Consider the following 6437-nt stretch of genomic DNA (forward strand, 5'->3'; position numbering starts at 1 on the left):
GCCCGTTTTATAAATAATGCTTATGTCCATTTCGAAAAATGTGCTTAAGTGCAAGTTAAAGATGACTTTCAAGTACATTTTTATAAATGAGGCCCCTGAACTGACAGTCCTGTCAATGCTACTGACACATTAACTGGACATGAACTATCTGCCTTGCAGTGGGAGGCTGTTAGAGGTAGAGATCGGAGGACGGGCTCATTGTAATGCATGGAATGGAATGAGGAATGCTATCAAATGTTTGATTATTTCTACCTCCACCAGCCTCCCCTGTTGTCCTGCAGCCCCTTCAACCTGCCTGTGTGTTCCCTGTGGTTCACTCCACCACATGTCCGATGCTGTGGGTCTTAGATTCACCATGTTGTGCTACATTACTGTCTGGTATCTGGGGCAATATTATTGAATGATTTTGTCGGTGAAAGAGAAAGATGTATTTTATGGTGAGTAGCCCTCATTTCCTGTTGAGTTCACGGACCACCAGATCCTTATTCCACGCAATGAAGCTAAATTATTAACATTACTAATCCAGGCACATACTGAAGATGCATTATTTAATACAAGCACAGGAGTAAGCCACCTTCCTCTCACGGCATCTAGAGCCTAGACTGGACATTCATTCCTTGCTGTGTGTGTGTGTGTGTGTGTGTGTGTGTGTGTGTGTTTGTGTGTGTGTGTGAATGTGTGCGCCAGGTAATCATGAATGAGAAACGCTAAGCTACTCAGCTGGTCTGAACCAACAGTGAATCCATTACCCACGTTGACACAATCCTGAGTCTCCAGACACAAGTTACCGAAATAAATGGTTAATCTCTACGGGTGAATATCAGTGCTTCAACTGAGGAAGATGACTCAAGAACATTCTCTGAATAACATTTTGGTTCTAGGTAGAATAATAATTCTAACAGTATCATTTTAGGGCATTTAGAGCCTGAGATGGATTTGTATACCTTATGATTGTGGGGAAAATAAGGTTATAGTGTCATACGGTGTATGAGTGAACATCGAGCTATCGGAGCTGTGATAAGATGACCCACATTTGGGCCTTTGGCTATTTACATGTGAGTGAACTGATACCATTTCCCTTGACAACCAGGCAAATAGATGTCATTAGCCATGCGGCATGTTTGTGGAAAGGATTTCTTCCATGTCAGGGATGCAATTTACAACCTCTGTGTCAACGTGTTCTAACAATAGCCCTTCTCATTCAGGACCTTGATTAGGACTAATGTTATGTGAGCCTGTCAGGTGATTATCATCATCGGGAACAGTGTTGCCCAAGTCCTCTCTCTCTCTCACTCTGTTTTTGGGAGAGTAATCAAATATTGACCTCAGTGAAAGTGTGTCTGTGTGTGTGTCTGTGTGTGTGTGTGTGTGTGTGTGTGTGTGTGTGTGAGTGTGTGTGTGTGTGTGTGTGTGTGTGTGTGTGGGGGGGGTAACAAGGCAACATGTTTATCTTGGCTGACAGCAGGAACAGTCACTAGCCTATTTTTAGGGCTAAATAATTCTGGCGTTTAGAGGAGCCGTTTGTATATATCCAGTCCTATTGCATCACATGCTCACATCAGGAACTGAAAACATTTACTTTTAATATAGAATATATTTTCTATATTACTTTCAATATTCAATCTAGACATGAGAGGTATAAGGACAGATTGTTAGAAAGCTAGCCTGGGCAGACAGAAAGATAACAAACCATAACCTTTTAGCCATTTTGTCATGGATCTTTTTCTCTGTGGTTAAATGGACTGACTTATATAGACTGACTTATATAGACTGACTTATATAGACTGACTTATATAGACTGACTGAAATAGACTGACTTATATAGACTGACTTATATAGACTGACTGAAAGAGACTGACTGATATAGACTGACTGAAATAGACTGACTTATATAGACTGGCTTATATAGACTGACTTATATAGACTGACTTATATAGACTGACTGAAATAGACTGACTTATATAGACTGACTTATATAGACTGACTGAAATAGACTGACTTATATAGACTGACTTATATAGACTGACTGAAATAGACTGACTTATATAGACTGACTTATATAAACTGACTGAAATAGACTGACTTATATAGACTGACTTATATAGACTGACTTATATAGACTGACTTATATAGACTGACTTATATAGACTGCCTTATATAGACTGACGTATATAGTGCCTTATTCCAAAGCGCTTTACAACAGCCTCTCATTCACCCATTCACACACACCTTCACACACCAATGGCGGCATGCTACCATGCAAGGTGCCGGCCCGCTCACTTGGAGCAATTTGGGGTTCAGTGTCTTGCCTGAGGACACCTTGACACGTGGCCAGCCGGGGCTCGAACCGCCGATCTGCCGACCTTGCGATCATTAGACGCCGACTCTACCTCCTGAACCACAGCCTCCTGAACCACAGCCACCCCACGCTGGTTGACTGCAGTCTTTTCTTTGTCCCATTATCACGGTTCTACATGGGTCAGTACAGTGTCATTGACTGGCTATCTGTCCGTGGTAATAGCCACCTGTTCTTTGGCTACATTTCATAACCTGTTAGTTTACAATGTACATTATACCTGAGCAGGGACGCTGAACATGTCATTGTTTTGCAAGTTAGATCCACAATCCAAATCCAAATCCTTGACAGAGCTCATGAGGTGACTGTCATCAGGGATGATAGAGTAGCTGATGCTAATGGAGATCCTAATAAATCAAATCAAATCTTGTTGGTTGCTTCTACGTGATTTTCACATCATAATGTCCAAGGTTTCAGTAACTTACAGTGTTCTATCTTCCTAGCAAAGGACTACATCAGTGTTTCCTTTTCATTGTTGGCCATTAAGAAAATGAACAACGGGCAACACGCTTCCGGTTGAGACACGGACAAGATGGCAGCATAAAGAAAGCTCTCCCGTTCAATTACGTTCTTAAAGTCCCTCAAACACTAGGAAAATGGACAAGAAGCAACTGCAGCAACAGTTTCCAATCGAAAAAAGTCGTAGCAACTCTCCCAATGCTAGCAATGATGACCACGAGGGCGATTCAATGCTCCCGGAAAACACAGTAGACTTGGGTCTGATTCTGAGAGAACTGAGAGATTTCCGACGGGACAATAAGACCCAACTCGAGGATATAAAAGAAGAAATAAGGAGTGCAAACGTTAGACTGGAGGAGGCAGAAGGGCGAATTGTGAATGCCGAGGAGAGAATTCAGAACACGGAAGATATCCTGACAGAAATGCTAAAGCTACAGGCCAGGACAGAAGAGAAGCTAACCGACCTAGAGGGCCACTCCAGACGTGATAATATCCGAATCTACGGTATTCCGGAGGGGGCAGAAAAGGACTCCTTGTCGATGATCACATTCGTGGAAAAACTACTCCTAGAAAACCTCGCCATACCCAACACAACAAGTCTACAAATTGAGAGAGCCCACCGTGCCCTCGGTCCACAGCCACCAGCAGAGGCAAAGCCTAGATCCATCTTGGTAAAGTTTCTCAGCTTCAGAACCAAAGAAACGACGCTCCGCGCGGCATGGCAAAAGAAGGGATTCACCTGGCAGGGGACGCGAGTCAATCTGGACAACGACTATGCTCCACGCATTCTCCAAAAGCGAAAAGAATATGCAGAGGCCCGGAGGATCCTGAAGGATAAAGACATCCACTTCCAAACGATGTTCCCAGCCCGGTTAAAGGTGAAATATGACGAGGGGATCAAGATCTACGAGACCGTGGAAGAGGCGACGCAGGACATGGCTAACAGAGGTCTCCCCATCAAGCCCATCGGAGCCCCGGAGACGCTGATGGAGCAATTGAGGCAGCTGACATTGCAGACAGGCAGCAGGCGGACCAGGAGACGTGTCAGAGGAGACGCAGGCTACAAGGAGAAATTGCAACGCTACAGAAGAGACCCACCATCCACAGACGGGTAGTCCGGTAAAAGCTGAGTGAAATGATTAGTTATAAGCAACGACTGCCCTACTAATCTACTCAGAATTAAACGGACACTTTGGGTGGGTGAGTTCAGCTCATACTATTGAAACTGTTTGCTGGTTAGTATAAAAAAAACGTGAGTTACCTAGTTGAATAATTAAAATACAAATAAGAATTGGGAAAGGAACGAACGATGGAACCTTCTCATACTGTTATCTCCAAGGGCCCTCTCTGTCTACGGGAGAGGGGTTTTCCCTTGGAGCCTATTGTTTTAGGCTCGTGGAGGGTTGTAGTAGTGACCCCTACCTTGGAAGTAACTCAAGTACTTTTTTCTTTTACTTGTTTTTTTTATTGTATTATTAATGTTTGTTTACAACTGTTTACTGTAGCGACTGGGAAGCTTTTCATGTACATGATGGAAATATCACATGTTATAACCTAAATGCAAGATATAAGAATAGTTTCTTTTAACGTTAATGGTTTACTTAACCCGATAAAAAGAAGGAAGATCCTAACAAAATTAAAGAAAGATAGAATACAAATAGCATACCTACAGGAATCCCACCTTACCAATACAGAGCATGCCAAATTGAATAAATTGGGTTTTAAATATGTATATTCATCCTCATACGAACCAGGTCATAGGAGGGGTGTGGCCATACTGTTATCAAATACAGTGACCTATGAACACATATCAGAGTTTAAAGATAAAGATGGTAGGTTTATAATCAGGGGTGCACATAACTGGTGCGCCAGTGCGCATGCGTCGCCAAAATGCATCCTGCGCGGCAGATCAGCGGCATGAACGCGCTCTTGCGCACCAACAGCTGGAAGCGCTGGGAGAGGAATTTACTTCCTCAAAATCCAACTGCTGACTGCTGACACTAAGTAACTATTTGCCGTCCCCGACGAGTAATCCATCGCAACAGTCGACCGACGACGACCACGGCGACTCCCCTCACGAAAACATTCGGAAAGTATCGTAAATCGTACTTTCATTCCGCGTATCGCGTACCGCGTACCGCACGGTTATCACGGTTATCACGCCGACACGTGAAAATTCAGTCCCGAACGACTCGTCGCTAAAAGGAAAAACAACACCAAGGGACTTCACGTTTCTTTTCTCTGAAGCTTTCAAACGTTCAGACATTTGTTTTACAGCTTCATTATCGCACCTCGACCCCTGACCCAGGGAATATGGTTGGGAATTCTATTAGAAAAAAAGAAAAAAAAAGACTTTGTTGCACAATCAAAATAATGAGCTATTTAAAGTGAAATTGAGGACAGTGATAACTTACAGCAGTCAAGAGAGCAGTGATGATGATGATTAAGCTTGTAGCATAAATAAATGCTTAGGCTGTAACTTTTTGTTGAAAAGTTGATTTCAGTGTTTACAGAGCAGTGCTTAAAGAGATGTCAGTTGATTTCATTGTGTTTAAAGAACAGACATTCAGTTAGTGCTTAAAGAGATGTCAGTTGATTTCATTGTGTTTAAAGAACAGACATTCAGTTAGTGCTTAAAGAGATGTCAGTTGATTTCATTGTGTTTAAAGAACAGACATTCAGTTAGTGCTTAAAGAGATGTCAGTTGATTTCATTGTGTTTAAAGAACAGACATTCAGTTAGTGCTTAAAGAGATGTCAGTTGATTTCATTGTGTTTAAAGGAGTCTGACAGACTTTCATGCTTAAAGAGCAGTCATTTGATTTTGCATTTGTTTATTTATTTTTGCACACAATCATTTGTTCGTTCATCTTTATTTATGAATAAATGTCGTTTTGCTACTAAGTTATCCATGTATCCCTTTTTCATCCATCCTGTGGGACGGGTCGTGACTCGCGAGCTCGGGGAGCACCAAGCAGCATCCCTAGGTGCTCCTCTGAGCACTGGCCCCAAAAAGTTATGTGCACCCCTGTTTATAATGATAATAGGGAAAATAGAGGGAACCCTAGTGAGTTTACTGAATGTATATGCTCCTCCTGGTAGTGACTGGACGTTTTATAGACAGATATTTGATTTAATGGCCACAAAATCTCAGGGAATTTTAATCTGTGGGGGGGACTTTAATGTTCGTTTAAACCCAAGATTGGATGCATCTAGCGGTAATCCAGAGTCAAAACCTATAAGTAGGAAGATAAAAGCATTAATGAAGGAAATGGGAATCATAGATGTTTGGAGAGAATTGTATCCATCCAGCCGGGACTACACCCACTACTCCTCCCCCCATTCTGTATACTCAAGGATAGATTATTTTTTTATTTACAATAGAGACCTACATAGAATAAGTCAATGTGACATAGGACCGATTGCCCTCTCTGATCATAGCCCTATTTACTTGTCTGTGTGTCTCAATAGAAAGCCAAGGTCTACAATATGGAGGCTGAATTCAAGTATCCTGAATAACCCAGAGACAAGGGAGACCATGAAGACTGAAATTAGAACATATCTTGAATTAAACGATAACGGGGAAGTGGCTCCGAATATGCTCTGGGATGCACTTAAAGCAG

Source organism: Nansenia antarctica (assembly GCF_963989245.1).
Source record: "Nansenia antarctica genome assembly, contig: SCAFFOLD_284, whole genome shotgun sequence".
Lineage (NCBI taxonomy): Eukaryota > Metazoa > Chordata > Actinopteri > Argentiniformes > Microstomatidae > Nansenia > Nansenia antarctica.